Below are 18,185 nucleotides of genomic sequence, written 5' to 3' on the forward strand. Positions count from 1 at the left end.
TGCACATTCATAGAATGGGTAAGTACCCAGGAATTAAAAGGAACAATATTGATATTGATATATATCATAACATGAGTGAATTGCAAAAACACGTTGAGCAAAAGGAGCCAGTCACAAAAGTATATGTATTTTATGGCATAGATCAGCCAAAGTGAATTGATGATGTCAGAATAATGGCTATTCTCATTTGGGAGTGTTATTGACAAAGAAACTACCTGGGGTGATACAGATGCTTTCTACCTTGATCTGAGTGTTAGTTACAGTGGTGGTCTGCTACAGAGCTCTGTCTGCATAAAGTCTATGGAGCTGTACATTTAAGATTTTATGTATACTGTATGAAAATTATATGTTAACATTTTTTTTTTAATGAGGGTGGATAGAGACTAAAATACCCCACTGTATATAAAGGCTTTAAAAAGCCAAAGAGTGGTTTCTCTTCCTGTTTCTTCATTACTAGCCACCCTGCAAATCTAGAGTTACTCCATTCATAATTCTAGTTCCATTTTTGATGACCAGTCGATAGAATGCTCTAGTGGAAAAATACTAAATTTGACAGCATCTAATTCACCAATGATAGTAAAAGCACCATTATTTTACATACCATCTAGTAGGACAAGCATTGCCAATTAGGGGCACCTGGGTGGCACAGTCAGTTGAGCATGTGACTCTTGATCTCGGCTCGGGTCATGATCTCAGCTCAGGTCATGATCTCATAGTTTGTGAGTTCGAGCCCCACATCATGCTTTATGCTGATGGCTTGGCTCGGAGCCTGCTTGGGATTCTGTGTCTCCTTCTCTCTGTCCCTCCCCCAAATTCTCCCTCCCCCTCTCCATCTCTCTCTTTCAAAATAAGTAAACTTAAAAAAAAAGGCAGGTCACCTGGGTAGCTCATGTGGCTGAGCGTCCCACTTCGGCTCAGGTCATGATCTCACAGCTCATGAGCTCAAGCCCCACATGGAGGCTCTCTGCTGACAGCCCAGAGTATTCTTTGGTTCTTGTCTCCCTCTGTCTTTGCCCCTCCTCAGCTCCTGCTTTTTCTCTGTCTCAAAAGTAAATAAAACATCAAAAAAAAAAAAAAAAAGAACTGCTTGTAACTGGACATACAGCACATGAGGCACATGTTGGATGATAAAACGTAGGTGGCAATTCCACTGATTTCAGGGTTCCCAGACCTCCTTTTGTAGCCTAAGCTGTTCTTTGCAGCTCCACTTATTTACGGGACTGCCACAAACAGAAAGTAAGGTGACCACCAAGGCCAACTGGTTTCTGAGAACTCTAGATCACATCTCCCCGGAAGTGATTTATAATGTCGGCTTATGTCCCCTGTCTAGCATCCAGCCAGAGTCCACACCAATAGTGAGGGGGACACACACTATTTCTCTTCACAAATGATCACTCTGAGGAGAGACAACAACTTCCACCAAGCCACACCTGATGCACTGAGACAGTGAGCAAACCCACCCCCTCATCTCCCAGGGTCCTCACTGTATCACTCTTTGGGTGAAAAAGAGGGATGTGCAGGTGGGAAAGAAGTTGATCATACAGGATTAACCAAATATTAATGGCCTTTGTCCTCAAAGCACATTTTTGTAGAGCTTCTGGGCTGAAAACTCATCAGGCACGAGGCTATGAACACAGCATGGACTTTTTCAGAGTACTCTGAAATTTACTTTAAAGAGAACAGTCAGCTTGTATAAAACCAAAAATAAAGGTAGGAGAAGGTTCAGGAGGAAAGAACTTGCTTCTTTCCAATAAATCACAAGGAAAAAAGAGGGAAATTTTCGATCTTTGAAACTGTATTTTCTAGCTTCGTATATTAAGCTGCACATTTTCTAGAGGCTGCTGTTTTTGAGCCATTAAGAGACTTGTATTTTAATATAAAACACAAACCCTTGCTTTTTTCTGTGCTGTGCCATTATCTGACTCTTGGCAGACTTAAAATTCTTCCTTTTAAAACTATTTCCTTTTGGAGGTCAGCTGAAGGCCCAGTTCAAGCACCACATTGATAAAACTGAACACAGGACCACTCTTAAAAGCCAGCCATTATGGGTCCCAGTAGAAAAACACTCCGTGGTGCCAGGCTTCCGAGACATCATGCCTCAAACGTGGCTTTGTGTCAACGCAGCTGTATCCACAGGCGAAAACTTAAAAGATTTATTTAAAAATGTTTCCACTTCTGGAAGCTCTCTCTCTGTGACTTCGATGAAGCAAGGAGCAAAGCGCTAGGGGTAGAAAGACATTGTCTCAGCTACTGAACCTGTATGGAGCTCCTGTGCCCAGGCCTCAGCCCCCATCTTTTCGGCTCTCTCCTTAGATCTGAGCAGGCATGCACAAGAGCCTTGATCATTGGTCAGCATCGAGGTCCAGAAGGAAAAGTCATACTTTGCTGACTGCCTATATTTAAATGACAAAATATTAAACCCATTTATTCATTCTGCAGACAGGATGAGCTCATAGGGAAACAGAAGTTTTTGGGTTTTTTTTTTTTTTTTTTTTTAATTGGCGAAATCTGGTGGCTTAAGCGTATGCAGTTCTAAAAGCTTAAGCTTTTGCAATCCAGTGAATTCTGTTCCCTTATGCCTCCCCAAATGGCCAGGGGCTTGACTATTGTCCCTATACAATTCTCCCAAAGGTAGCGACCGTGGTACAGAAGGAATGTTACAGTAAGACAGGAGTTACAGATGTTTGGGGGAAAAGCCAATTGTGTGGGACAACTTAATGGTTGACTACCAGCGGAAAACATGAAAAATAGCATCACTCTTAAAGTGGGAACAGGACTGTCACTGATTGACAAGAGCAGATACACATCTCTGGCTTTTTTAAAGTCAGCTTTTTATTGAAGCATTATATGTGCATATGGAAGAATAAACACATGACACAGAAACAGCTTGATGAACTTTCAAAAAGTTAGCATACCCATTTAACCAGCACCCAGATATGGTTTGAAGTGGGGTTCAGAGCTGATGGCCAAGAAAAAATTCTTGGGACAATCTGGTGCAAAAAGGTGATTTTATTAAAACACAGGCATAGGGGCTATGGGCAGAAAGAGCTGTACTGGGGTTGTGAAGAGTGACTGATAATATACCTTCAGGTTGGGAGGGAGTTAGGGACAGCATAAGTCTCTAAGGCATTTTGGAAACAAGGTTTCCAAGACCTTGAAGGGCTGCTGTTAGTTAGGAAAAGGTCATTTATTACTGTTTAGTAAAAACTTAGTCACAAGACACTTCAGATGTATATCCGGGGGCCATAAGCTTGGAGTATGAATGCCAACATACATCTTGGAGGAGTAGAGATAAAGGAAGTTTCCAAAGGAATTTTTATATGTTAAAGAAGACTTACAGGATCCTGGAGGTCAGGATAATGTGAAACTAAGATTGCCTTTTGCCCTTAGCAAAATGTCATCATCCAGGTAGCTGAGTTCCTAGAGGAATGTCACTCTGCCTGTCTCAAGGACTTATCAATGGGCTGTAAGTTGTAAGGAAATTTAATTTTTTTCTCTGCCTTTGTTTCCCACATCAAGACCAACAAGCAGAATGCCACTAGACCCTCAGAAGCAACCCCATCTCCTCCTTCCCACTGGTTTTTATCTTCTCATCAAGCAGGAGTCAGCAAATCTATACAACTGCCTCTGCCTATTTTGGTAAATTACAATTTATTGCAACACAGCCACATGTATTCATGTACACACTGTGGTTGCTTCTGCACTAGAATGGCAGAGTGGGCGGTTACAAGAAAGACCTTATGGCCTGACGAACCTAAAATATTTACTACCTGGGCCTTTGCAGAAAAGGTTTGCAGACCCCTGTTCTAGGGTACCACTACCCACTAGAATACAATGAGGGTCACCGATGTCATTTACAAGATTCTAGCAGCCAGAATAAAAAATAAAAATAAAGAAGTAAAATTAATTTTAATATTCTATTTGCCTAATATATCTAGAATATTATCATGTTAACATGTAACCAATATAAAGAATGAGATATGTTCTCTTTTGTTCATACTGCTTCCAAATACAGTGTGCATTTTACACTTACAACACATCTCAATTTGTGCAAGCCACACTCCAGGTGCTCAACAGTCCCATGTAGCCAAGGGTTACAGTGTGGGACAGCACAGTTCTAGAACACCCTCAGGCTCTCCAAAGCTGGAGCTCCAGCAACTTTACCCCTTGCTGATCCTGCCGCTAGCCTGGGTTCCTCTCCCTCAAATGCAAAGGTATTTTTCTACATCAGCTTCCCTGATTCTTTAACATGTGAAATGAAAAATTGCATTCAGAAATCGTGCAACTGTTGCTTGTAACTTATCCCTAGGACAGAAAGCACAGAACAAATTACCTAAACTCACAGCTTCACGAGATAGGGCAGAATAAGTTGGAAGGACTCTCTGGACTTTTGTGAGGGGGGGAAAGTGATACTAACAAACAAGCTAAAAAACAAATGGCAAACAACACTTCAGATGAAGGAGGAAAGAAAAAAAAGAGGAATTGATGAGAATTGCCTTCAGAATATCTTGGGCAACTCAGCAATATCATTATTCTAGTTAGCAAGAAAAGAAGGTTGGCTGCAGGGCCAAATACTAATTCTGGTCTGCCCAGTGATACAAAAACAAAGAAACAAAAGAAAAACGGAATTGTTGCCAATATCAACAAATCCGAATTTCTGGTAACTTCTCAAAAATTACAAGGGCTGGGAACACAGGTCCTACACCCCCCAAGTGACAAATAGCTGGATGGAACAGTAGACATCCCCTCCCCCACAGAAGGGGATGGATGTTCTCAGTTGGCCAGTCTCTGCCATTCCCAGTTGTCATACACCAGTTGTATACCTGTTTACATGCCTACCTGGGTTTGGAGCCTGTGCCGCCTGCAGTAGACATAACGTTAAGTCACCAAGATAACTGCGGAATTGTGACAGGCTAATGTTGAATGTCATAGTTACACACCATTGGCAATAGAAAAAGAATTTAGCAGAAGTAAAACCGATTACGTTTCAGCTTGTGTTCTAGTGTTTTCAGTTCACCATTGACAGGCTTTGATCCTTTAGTGTATATCTGGTAGAATAGTTGACCCCAGATTCAGAGGCAAGCAATGTTTTTTAGCCTTTAAATATCTGGGATGATGAAGTGTTTAATGGGTAGCTCCCAAGAGCACAGGACTGCAATTATAAACTGTTTCCAGTCTTACCAGCCAAACTGGAAAAATACTCCATCGACATCACTTCTGGAGTTATCCTCTCTTAAATTATTGTGGCTTTGGAACCTGACATACTTGAGGATTTAACTCTGATTGACAATCAGGAAACTAAGTTTATTCTTTCAGCATCCCCATTTAAGCTATCTGTACCCTGAATCTTGTTAATTTACCTGAACCATGTCGTGCGGAAAATTATAAATGAGCCATGACACTCCATTGCAATGTTTTATGGCCCTAAAAAATGTATTCGTTATAAAGTCAACACCTTGGGGCACCTGGGTGGCTCAGGCGGTTGAGCATCTGACTTCGGCTCAGGTCATGATCTCACAGTATGTGGGCTTGAGCCCTGCATCAGGCTCTGTGCTGACAGCTCGGAGCCTGCTTCAGATTCCGTGTCTTCCTCTCTCTGCCCCTCCCCCACTCGCGCTCTGCTCTCTCTCAAAAATAAACATTAAAAAAAATTTTTATGAAGTCAACACCTTGTGTTTGAAAACATTTTGAAAACTGAAAGTGATTTTGTCAGAATAACTTTCTACTTCTAAGAAGACTAGTTCTTCTCAAAAGAAACTCAAAGAAAGTGATTCTCTTCTTTAATATTGCTTACCATTTCATTTTTTAACATGCCGGTGGGGTGTGGTACTATGAGATTCTTGGATCAGTTGTAAGAGAAGCTGTCTTTGACTAGCTGGACAGCATAGAAGCTCTATTAATCGAGAAGCTGTGTTGGGTTCACTGTATAATCTAGGAAGGAGTTGCTTCCTTCCTCTGAACCTCAGTTTCCCTATATTTAAGCTATGATGAGTAGGCTGGCTTGGTGAATTCCAACCTTTTCAGTTGCAGCTCATCTCTTTTTTCAAGTGAAATTCTATGTGGAAGTTCACCAGATATGGGCAAAGCTGTCTTGGCTGAAGGGGGTGAGTGTGAGGCGCTCAGCTGGAATACCCCCTTGGTCCACTCACAAGGCAGCCCTGACTAGTCTGAACACAACTGGCCAAGTGACACACTCAATCCTTTTCCAGGTGGCAGAGTATCTGAAGCAATCATTAAACTTACCCTAGGGTATCCTGGAATGCCTTCCAGAACGATACAGACCGTGCTCACTCTCCTCACAAAAATGCTCCATATACCTCTGATGGGAGCCTCCACAGCCTTCGACTATGCTTTGTGCCACTCTCCCCAACTGCTTTCTGCTTTTTTGAACCTCGCTCAGTCAAGAGCCTTCTCCAGCCCTGCCTCCCTCCAGAAAGCTTTCCCAAACACTGTGCCATCCGATCCTATGTCTCCCTGGTACCCTTCTCCATTGCCAGCACTTACATCACAAGGACCTTATTAGCAAATCGACAAACACTCCTGACAGGACCCTCCCTCGGTGGAGGGACAGAGGAGCTCCTGACAAACACCAGCTGAGTTCCATGGCCTTCTGTCATTCTGAGACCCTCGCTTTCCATGTGAGGCGCAGGGTGTCCCCAAGATTTTCCAGTGTGGGAGGCTCCCAAATGTTCTGATCTTTCAATAGGTCATCTTCATCACACGATAAGCCACTTCACAATGAGGACAACTCGATCGTCTTCCAAAATAAATATGAACACTTACTGGTAGAGAAAAAGAAACTTCACCTTTATGGTTCAAATAATCATTTCATTTTTATTCCAGATGTCAGCAAAACCTATGGGCCAGCATCTGTGCCCCCAGATCCAGGTGAAGGGATGGAGTCAATTCATTTCAACAGAACTGAAAGAACAAAAGTCAACTCATGTTCAAGGCGGCAATGCCAAAAAACCTATTAAAGTCCTTTTGAAAAAGTCCTTGCCTGGTATGCATGAAAGCTTCAATATGGCCCATATGACCAAATGCCCTCAAAGAACAAAACTCTTAGGGAATGGGTGGAGCCAGAGAAGAAGAAAGTGGTACAAAAGTCCCATGTTGGAGATGATGGGAACTCTTTGGAATCTGACTTATGTGTCAACTCTCAACAACAAAAATACCGTAACCACATTTTAAGACTTTAAATCTGTAGGTTTCTAGAAAAAAAAGGCATCTGCTGATGGGTTACTTTGGAAAAGACCAAGCACGGTAAGGCGCCCAAGGGGACCTTGAGAAACCTGCATGGAAGGGGCTGTCTGTTGGGCCCAGGAAATGCAATTGTATGGGTCTGAGGCTTGACCACCTGCTAGTCATCCCAGATGGAGACTCTCTCCCAGCAATTCAGGGTGTGACCAGATATGTAAAAACATCTCCTTAATTTTCATAAATATTTTTGGGTTGGACTAAGGAGCACGGCAACTTAGCCTTGAAAGGAACCTATGAATGGGCTGCGTCAACAATTTTAAAACATTCCTGGAAACTGTAGGGAAGGGAAGGATGGAAAGGGAATGATGATGTGTCTTTGTATATTAACAACCTAACAAATCAGGAGTACTTATTTGCTTCATTTTGTGTCTTCCCAGACATTGCCTGCTCCCTGTTACATAGGGGAAACCCAGGCACCTTATGAAGGATGGAGAAACAACCAACTCAAAACTCATGCTCAGGTAAGCACTGCCAAGCCTGATTGCTCTCTTACAGGGGCACGGCACTAGAGGAAGAGCCATGGGGACAAAAGCCATGAGATCTGGACTCGGTCAGTTCTACTGGTAACATATCGTGTGACTTTGGACCAGGCATGTTCTCTGAGTTTCAGTGCCTTCGTTTATGAAATTTGAGGTCTTGAAATTGATGGTCTTGAAATATTATATTAGCTTGTGGTATTTTTCCCCTCACTTGATTATAGAAATAATACACATTCATTGTAACAACACGATTCATTCAGAGGATGAATGGCAAAGGGAAGTCCCATCACACCAGGAGAAGTGGGAGGCATGGGAGGGATGGGTGTCTGAAGCATGAAATGAAAGGCCTAGGAGAGAAGTCAGGTGTGAGGGTTGAACTAGATCCTCCAGCAGCTGACTGGAAGGATGAGACAGAATAGTGTCTCTTCAAACAATTCCTTATGGCACAGCAGACTCTGAGAAGGTCGACCGGAGGAAGAGCATTAGGCCAAGAGCCAGGAGACATGTCCTACTCCATCGCTGAACTGGTTTTGTGACTTTGAGCAGGTGACTGAACCTCCCTGAGTTTCCATTTCTTCATCTGTAACAGGTAAACAAAGCAGGGTTGGGACAGTAAAAGGGATCATGAAAGCTGTAGGCAAGCTCGAAAGCATGTATAAGGGCCATTATTGTCAATGTCATGAGAAAGGAGGCCCCTCCCCATCCTTGCCTTTATTGTATTTCCTTCATAAGTATTAGGGCAGTTATATACTGACAAAAGGGACTCTGCACATAGCAGCTTTCCTCACCTGTTATCTTGTTCCTCCCTTGAAAATCACATGGTGGTAAGGCATAGGTTAAAGCAGACAAGGGCATAAGAACAAATGTCAGGTACATCATGAGGTGATGGGTGTAGGCACGTGCACTCAATCAGAATTGGGTCCATCCCACTGGGAAAACAATCTCATCCAACAGTTCCTGCTGGAATCCTGCTCTTAATAAACAGGTTTGTGCCACTCATGTTTAGATCAAAACTGATGGCAGAGGCCTCACAGGCCCACCAAGTTGACCAGCTTGTGTCGTCAGCTCACTGAGTGGAGTTACAGGACAAAAGAAGAAGGCTTGGGTGAGATCCCCAGGGACCTAGTTTATGGAGTGGGTGGGGTGACACCCCCAGCATCAGCCTTGAACCCAGAGCCATACCCCACCTTGGAAAAACGGATGCTGGAATGTGGGTGTGCCAAAACATGCTGGGCTATACAATCCCCCAGGCCACAAACAGTGTCAAACCTGTCTGCAATGGACTCATCCAGGCCATCACTCTACATTTTTCCATGTTTGGGAGTGTGATTTCCCCTAGTCATAAGGGGAAAGAGACTTAATGGAAACAGCCAGCTCCAGGCCCCCGGATGATGCCCAGTGGGGAAGGGAGTGGCTACAACCACAGTCCTCCCCAAAGTCCTGTGAAATTTCCCTGCTCTTCACAACATCCACTGCCCCAAAGACCCCCATTCCCTCTTCATATTCTCCCAGCACCAAATTGCCCATTAAACGCATTCCTTCCCCCAGCACTTATTTATTCATTTAATATTTTTTTCAAAACAGAAATCCCTTTAATCTAATACACAATCATTGCAGGAAAATTTTTTTTCCAAACAGATACACATAGTAACATTCTCCATCCTGTTTCCACCCATAATTCTGCTTTTCCTGCCCCCTCACTATTTATAGTTTGGAATATATCTTTCCAAAATTATTTTTTCCCTGAATTTGGGGGATTGATGTGACACATATGCACAGGTCTTAAGTGAACAGCTCTCTATAAATTTGTAAACATGTTTACGCCTGCACACCAAGATTTAAAAACTCCCTGCCTCCCAGAAGCCTCTATCTTGTCTTTTCCCAGTTACACCACCAAAGAGAACCACTATCCTGACTTCTATCCTCATATTTAGTTTTACCTGTTTGAATTGCATTTAATGCAACCATATGGTATGTACTCTTTGGGTGCCCAACTTTTCTTTTCTTTTCCTTTCCTTCTCCTTCTTTCTTTCCTTCTCTTTCTTTCTCCCTCTTCATTTTTTTCTTTCTTAAATATACTTAAAGAGGTAGACATTATCCTTCCTATTAATTTATCCCTCTTTGCAGGATCCTTAATATATAAAATTCTCTCTCTCTCTTTCTCTCTTTCCCTCCCTCCCTGACTCATATCTTCCCCCTAGTAGACTTGCAAGCTCTTCCATGACTCAGGGATCCTCAGGTATCTAATGTTTAAGAGCAGCCCCAGACTCTTGTCGCTACTAGGGAACATGCTCTTTCTCTGTGAAAGGTGAAGAAGTGAAAAGTAGCAAGCTCTGCTACCTCCTATCTTGTCTGTTGACCTGGATATATGATCTCATCAGAAGCCATGCAGGTCAGAAGGCAGGGGGATAACATATTCAAAGTTCCAAAAGAAAAGCTCTGTCATCCAAGAATTCTATATCCAATAACACTGTCCTTCAAGAATTAAGGAAAAGTCAAAATACTTCCAGATAGATGAAAACTGAGAGAACTTTTGCTACCAGAACTGCCCTACAAAAACTACTAAGGGGAGTCCTCTGGCTGAAATGAAAGGACACTAGATGGCCACTTGAATCCACATGAAGAAGTAATGAGCACCAGGAGAAGTAACTACATAGAAAAATGTAAAGAGCCATACAAATGTCTTTTTGTTTGAAATAGCTTTTTTCTCCTATCTGATTTAGAAGACAATTGCATAAAACACTAGTTGTAAAACTGTGTCAATGGGTTTACAGCATAAGGATGTAATATGTCTGACAATATTAACACAGAGAAAACAGAGCTATATAGAAGCAGTTTTTACATATTACTAAAATTAAGTTGCCATTAATCCAAGCTAGACTATTATAAATTAATATGTTCATTGTAATTCCCAGGACAAACATTAAGAATATAACTAAAAAAGAGAACCAAGAAGGGAGTTAAACTGGTACACTAGAAAATATCTGTTTAGGGGGTGCCTGGGTGGCTCAGTCAGTTAAGCGTCTGAATTCAGCACAGGTCATAAACTCACGGTTTGTGAGTTCAAGCCCCACATCGGGCTCTGTGCTGACAGCTCAGTGCCTAGAGCCTGCTTCAGATTCTGTGTCTCCCTCTCTCTCTCTGCCCTCCCTTGCTTGCACTCTCCTTCTATCAAAAAATAAATAAATAATGAGCACTGGGTGTTGTATGGAAACCAATTTGACAAAAAATTTCATATAAAAAATAATAAAATAAAAAATAAACATTAAAAAAATTAGAAAATATCTATTTAACACAAACAAAGGAAGTAATGGAGGAAGAGAGAAACAAAAAGGCATAAGACATGTAGAAAACAAATAGCAAAATGACAGATGTAAATCCGACCTTACCAGTAATTACTTTAAATGTAAATGGACTAACTCCAATAAAATAGAGTGGCAGAAGAAATTCACAAATCCAAGTACAGTTGACCCTTGAACAGCACAGCTTTGGACTGTGTTGATCCATTTACACACAGATTTTTTAAAAAATAAATACAGTACAGTTCTGTAAATGTATTTTCCCTTCCTTATGATTTTCTTAATAACATTTTCTTTTCTCTAGCTTACTTTATTGTAAGAATGCAGTATCTAATACACATACAAAATATGTGTTAATTGACTATTTATGTTATCATTAAGGTCAACAGTAGTCTATTAGCAGTTAAGTTTTGGGAGAGTCAAAAGTTACAAGCAGATTATTAACTAGATGAGGGGTCAGCCCCCAACCCTCATTTTGTTTAAAGATCAATATATATGTTCTCTGTAATGACTAATTTTGTATGAAACTTGAGTGGGCAAATAAGTGCTCAGATAACTGGCAAAGTATTATTTCTGGATGTGTCTATGTGTATACCTCCAGAAGAGATTAGTATTGGAACCAGAAGACTGAATAAAGAAGATCACCTTCACCAATGTGGGTGGGCATCATACAATCCACTGAGGGCTTTAATAGAACAAAAAAATGAAGGAAGAACAAATATGCTCTTCCAGTTTAAATCAAGACATTCATCATCTCCTGCACTTAGACACTGGTACTTCTGATTCTTGGGCCTCCAGACTCAGACTTGGATTTAAACTGTTACCCCTACTCCTAGCGCCCCAGTTCTAAGGCCTTTGGACTTGGATTTACATCATTGGCTCCCCTGGTTTTCAGGCCTTCAGACTGAGACTAAATTGCACCACCAGTTTTTCTGGTTTTCTACCTTGTATAGAGAAGACTATGAGATTTCTAAGCTTCTAAAATCACATGAGCCAATTCCTAAAATAATATGTGTCTATGTCTGTCTAGCTATCTATCTATCTATCCCTTATTATTTCTGTTTCTTTCTGAAGAACCCTGACTAATATGCTCTCTATAAGACATACCCTTTAGATCAAAAGACACAAATAGCTTGAAAGTAAAAAAATGGAAGAAAATTGTACTATGCAAGCAGTGCCCAAAAGAAAGCTGGAGGAGCTATACTGATATCAGACAAAGTGGAATTTAAGACAAAAATTACTGCTAGAAGCAAAGAAAATTTTATAAAGATAATATGGTCAATCCATCAAGAAGACATACAATATGCACCAAACAACAGAGCCCCAAAATACAAGTAGCAAAAAAACAGTTGCAGATTTCAATACCTACTTTTAATAAGTAGAAGAATTGGAAGATAAAAAAATAGAAGACTTGAACAACACTATGAACCAAGCAGACCTAACAGATAGCTATAGAACACTCCATCCAACAATAGCAGAATACACATTCTTCTTAAGTGCACAGTGAACATTCTCCAAGACAGATGATATCCTAGGCCATAAAAGAAGCCTCAACAAATTCAAAATTATTAAAATCGTACAAATATCTGTCCATAATAGATAAGTTAGAAATCAATTGCAGAAAGAGAATTGGGAAATTCCTATATATTAAATTGACAATTTAATTAAACAATTAAACAATACACTCAACTAACCAATGGATCAAAGAAGACATCATAAAGCAAATTAGAAAATACTTTGAGATGAATGAAAAAAACCCACAACATAATAAAACTTGTGAGATGCAGCTAAGGCAGTGCTTAGCAAGACATTTATAGCTATAAAATGGCTATATTAAAATAGATAAAAGATTTAAAATCCTAAACATAATACTTCACCTTAAGCATTTTTATTTGAAGAGAGAGTGAGAGCACACATAAGTGGGGATGTGGCAGAGGGAGAGGGAGAAAGACAACCTTAAGCAGGCTCCATGCCAAGCACAGAGCCAGATGCAGGGCTTGATCTCCTGACCATGAGATCATGAGCGGAGCTGAAAGTCGGACGCCTAATGAAATGAGCCACATGGGCACCCCAAGAATTTTTTTAATAGCAAACTAAACCCAAAACAAGTGGAAGGAAAGAAAGAAAGATTAGAATGGGAATAAATGAATTAGAGAATAGAAAAATTGAGAACAATCAACAAAAACAAAAGTTGTTTAAGAAGATAAGTAAAATTGACAAATCTTTAGTTAGACTAAACTAGGAAAAAGAAAGAAGTCTCAAATTACTAACATCAGGAATGAAAGAGGAGACTTCACCATTTACTTTACAGAAATAAAAAGAATTACAAGAGAATACTATGAACATTTACCAACAAATTAGATAACGTAGATGGAAGGACAAATTCCCAGGAAGATACAAACTACTGAAACTGACTCAAGAAGAAATAGAAAATCTGAATAGACCTATAACAAAAAGACACTGAATTAGTAAAAACAAACAACAACCCAAAACTACACACAATATAAAGCCTAGGACTTGATGACTTCGCTGATGAATTCTACTAACTTTTTAAAGAAGAATTAACACCAATCCTTCACAAACTTTTCCAAAAATAGAGGAGGAACACTCTCTAACTCATTCTAGGAGGTTGCATTATGTGATACCAATACCAGATAAAGTTATCACAAGAAAACTACAGGTCAATATCCTTTATGAATATAGCTGTAAAAATCCTCAACAAAGTAATAGCAACTATAAAACCATTTTATATTTAAAATTTTATATTTAAATATAGCAACACATGGGGCGCCTGGGTGGTGCAGTCAGTTAAGCGTCCGACTTCAGCCAGGTCACGATCTCGCGGTCCGTGAGTTCGAGCCCCGCGTCGGGCTCTGGGCTGATGGCTCAGAGCCTGGAGCCTGTTTCCGATTCTGTGTCTCCCTCTCTCTCTGCCCCTCCCCCGTTCATGCTCTGTCTCTCTCTGTCCCAAAAATAAATAAATAAACGTTGAAAAAAAAATTAAAAAAAAAATAAATAAATATAGCAACACATAAAAGGGTTTAAATACCATGACCAAGGGGCATTCATCCCCAAAATGCAAGGTTAGTTCAACATACAAAAATCAATCAATGTACAAGTGTTAACAAGGATGTGGGAGAAAAGGGAACCCTTGTGCATTGTTGATGGCAATGTAAATTGATGCAGTCACTATGGAAAAAACTATGGATGTTCTTCAAAAAAGTGAAAAACAGAACTACCACATTATCCAGCAATCCAACTTATGGGTATATATCCAAAGGAAATGAAAACAGGATATTAAAGAGATATCTGTACTCATTGCAGAATTATTCACAATAGCCAACATAGAAACAACCTAAGTTCCATCAGTGGATGAATGGATAAAGAAGATTTTGTATGTTTATGAAAAGAAATATTAGTCATGGAAAACAGGAAATTCTGCCACTTGCAACAGCACAGACAGACCTTGAGGACATTACACTAAGTGAGATGAATGAGAAAAGGACAAATACTACATGATATCACTTATATGTGATTTCTTTAAAAAAAAAAAAAAAAAGGCCAAAGTCATAGAAACAGAGAGTACAAAAGTGGTTGCCAGAGACTGGGGATTGGAGAAATTAGGGGGAAATTTGGTAAGAGAGTATAAACTTTCAGCTATAAGATGAGTAAGATCTGAGGATCTAATATATAACACGATGACTGTGGTTGATAACACTGTATTGATAGCTGAAATTTGCTAAGAGACAGAACTTAAATGTTCTCACCTCAAAAAAGAAAAATAGATAAAATTAAGGTGATGGATGTGTTAATTAAATAGGAGGAATCCTTTCAGAATGTATACATATATCCAATCATATATGTATACTTTAAATATCTTACAGTTCTACTTATCAATTATATGACAAAAATATATGATCATCTCAAGAGATGTAGAAAAAGCAACCAACAAAATTTAATCCATGATAAAAATACTCAACAAACTCGGAATAAAAGGGGATTTCCTCAACCTCATTAAGAGCATCCATAAAAAATCCACAGCTAACAGCATACTTAATAGTGGAAGACTAAAACTTTTCCCCTTAAGACCAAAAACAAGACAAGGATGTCTGTTCTTGCAACTTCTATCCACCATTGTAGAGGAGGTTCTAGCAAGGACAATTAGGCAATAAAAGGAAATAAAAAGCATGCAGACTGGAAAGAAAGATGTAAAACTATATTCACAGAGAACATCTTGTATATAAAAAAATCCTAAGGAATCTATAAAACAGATCAGAACCAATAAAGAAGTTTAGCAAGGTTGCAGGATAGAGTATCAATATACAGAAAGTAACTATTTCTATATATTAACAATTGAAATGAAGAAAACAAATCCATTTAGAATAGCATCAAAGAGAATAAACTACTTAGGAATAAACTGAACAAAAGTAGTTTAAGATTCATATGGTGAAAACTGCATAACATCCTTGAAGCAAATTTAGGAAGATGGAAACAAAAGGAAAGACAGTCCATGTTCATGGGTTGTAAGACGGTAAGATGGCCCCTACACTCTAAATTGATCTACATATTCAACACAATCCCTTTCAAAACGCTTTTTGTAGAAATCACCAAAATGCAAGGGATGCAGAATAGCCAAAACAATCTTGAAAAAGAACAAATTTGGAGGACTCAACTTTGAATGTGAAACTTCCTGGTTTAAAAAATTACTGCAAAAATACAATACAAAGTACATCTCTGATTACAGACATGTATCCAGAATTTATTTAAAAGTTTGCACAACTCTAACAATAAAAGGACAAATAAACCAATTTAAAAATGGGGAAAGGATCTGAATAAACCTTTCTCCAAAGAAGATATACAAATAGTTAATAGGCCCATGAAAAGATGTTCAGTATCATTAGTCATTAGGGAAATGAAAATCCATGCCACAATGAGATACTACTTCACACCCACCAGGATGGCCACAATAAAAATGAGGTATGATAAGTGTTGCTGAGGATCTGGAGAAACTGGAACCCTCACACATTTCTGGTGGGATTGTAAAATGGTGCAAATGTTAACCAGTTTGGTAATTCCTCAAAAAATTATGCATAAAGTTCCCCTATTGATCCATCAATTCCACTCTGAGGTATATACCCAAGAGAACTGAAAACACATGGCCACACAGAAGCTGGCACAGGAATGTTGATACCAACATTATTCATAATAGCCAAAAAGAGGAAATAATCTGAATATCCATCAGTTGATGAGCGGATAAATAAAATGGGGTACAGCATCCTCCCCTCCCCCCCCATCCTTGGTTAACTTTCTGCGGTTTCAACTAACTTAAGTCTACCATGGTCTAGAAGCAGATGATCCTCCTTGTGACTTATCATCAGGTCAACAGCAGCTTAATGCTATGACACAATGCCTATGTCATTCGCCTCATTCAGCTCATCACGAAGGCATATTATCATCTCACATCATCACAAGAAGAGTGAGTACAGTACTATAAGATATTTTAAGAGAGAGACCACATTCACATAACTTTTATTACAGTACATTTCTAGAACTGTTCAATTTTATTATTGATTATTGTCACTAATCTCTTACTGTGCCTAATTTATAAATTAAACTTTATCATAGGTATGTATGTATAGAGAAAACGTAGTACATATAAAGTTCAGAACTATCCACAGTTTTAGGCACCCACTGGGAGTCTTGGAATGTATCACACATAGATAAGAGAGGACTACTGTATATTCATACAATGAAATATTATTTAGCTATAAAGAAGAATGAAGCAATAATATATGCTACAACATAGATGAACCTTCAAAAAACATTACGCAAAAGAGGACAGATACCAAAAGCCACATATTATATGATTCCATTTATATAAAGTGTCCAGAATAGGTGAATCCACAGGGGAAAATAGTAGATTAATGGTTTCCAGTGGCTGGGAGAAAAGAGGAATAGGAAGTGACTGCTATGGTTATGGGGGTTCTTTCTGGGGTGATGGAAATGTTCTGTGATTAGACAGTGGTAATGTTGCAAAACTTTGTGTATATACTGAAAACCACTAAATTGTATGCTTTCAAAAGGTGAATTTTATGACATGAGGATCATATCTCAATTTTTTGAAAGGAAAAAAAAGTTATGGTCTTATTAAGGTCACTGGATTTGATTGAGGAAATGACTTACCCTTGACTGAGTAAATTAGGTAAGTAATCATAGCATCTATTCCCCCAGGGAATCCCTCTATTCTTCAAGACATAGAGCAAAGGCAGCTCCCTGTAGTATGATAAGACTAAGACTGACCATGCAGAATCTGTTATTTTAAAAATAAGTTAGAAGGTAGCTAGCAAAAGTTACTTCATATTAAAAGAAGAACAAAATAGCCTCCCAATGAGAGAAGGTGTGATTTTCTTCTTTTTTTTTTAATGTTTATTTATTTTTGAGAGAGAGACAGACAGACCATGAGGAGGGGGGGAGGGGCAGAGAAAGAGGAAGACACAAAATCTGAAGCAGGTAGGCTCCAGGCTTTGAGCTGTCAGCACAGAGCCTGACGCAAGTCTCGAATTCAAGAACCATGAGATCATGACCTGAGCCAAAGTTGGACGCTTAACCAACTGAGCCACCCAGGCGCCTCGTTGTGTGATTTTATTTTCAAAAATCTCTGAAGGTTTTTTGGCAAAACAAAGCCAAACCAAAACTTGATTTTTTGTAAAGCTATTGTATCAGTCTGCTGAATAAAGCCTTTCTTTTTCTTCCCCCAGTCCAACTCGATATACATTTCAGATATTACAGAATTAAATATATAAATAATTAAACCAGATGAAAATATAGGCATATATCTCTCTCATCTCTGAATAGGAAAGATCGCTGTCAGCATACACTCCCTTCCATGCAAAAAAAAAAAAAAAGAATCGAAAGGAAAAGGTTGATAAATTTAATTACACTGAAAAATTAAGTATTCGTACATCAACGCACATATAAACACAATTAAAAGGCAAAGTAAAAGGATGGTTTAACATTTGCTAGGAGTTTGACAAAATACAATTAATTTATAATTAATTCAGATAAATCAATAAAAAATTCTAAAATCCCAACAGTGAAATCTGCAGAAGTTATGAACAGGAACACACACACACACACACACACACAC

General features: G+C 39.3%; 1 protein-coding gene across 4 annotated transcripts in view; it reads right to left on the bottom strand.

Moving 5' to 3' along the window:
- Nucleotides 1-18,185, bottom strand: part of RIN2 (Ras and Rab interactor 2) — a 225,342-nt gene that overhangs the window by 136,431 nt on the left and 70,726 nt on the right. Inside the window, exon 1 of one of the 4 annotated variants that reach the window (XM_086701582.1) lies at nucleotides 879-896. The exons of the other annotated variants lie outside the window; for them this stretch is intronic. The gene's annotated coding sequence lies outside the window, so the exon portion shown is untranslated. Of the gene's footprint in view, nucleotides 1-878; nucleotides 897-18,185 lie in introns of those variants that run through there. 4 annotated transcript variants of the gene reach the window in all.

The sequence above is a fragment of the Puma concolor genome, chromosome A3, assembly GCF_028749965.1.
Source record: "Puma concolor isolate L17-30 chromosome A3, mPumCon1.1.hap2, whole genome shotgun sequence".
In the NCBI taxonomy this organism is placed as follows: domain Eukaryota; kingdom Metazoa; phylum Chordata; class Mammalia; order Carnivora; family Felidae; genus Puma; species Puma concolor.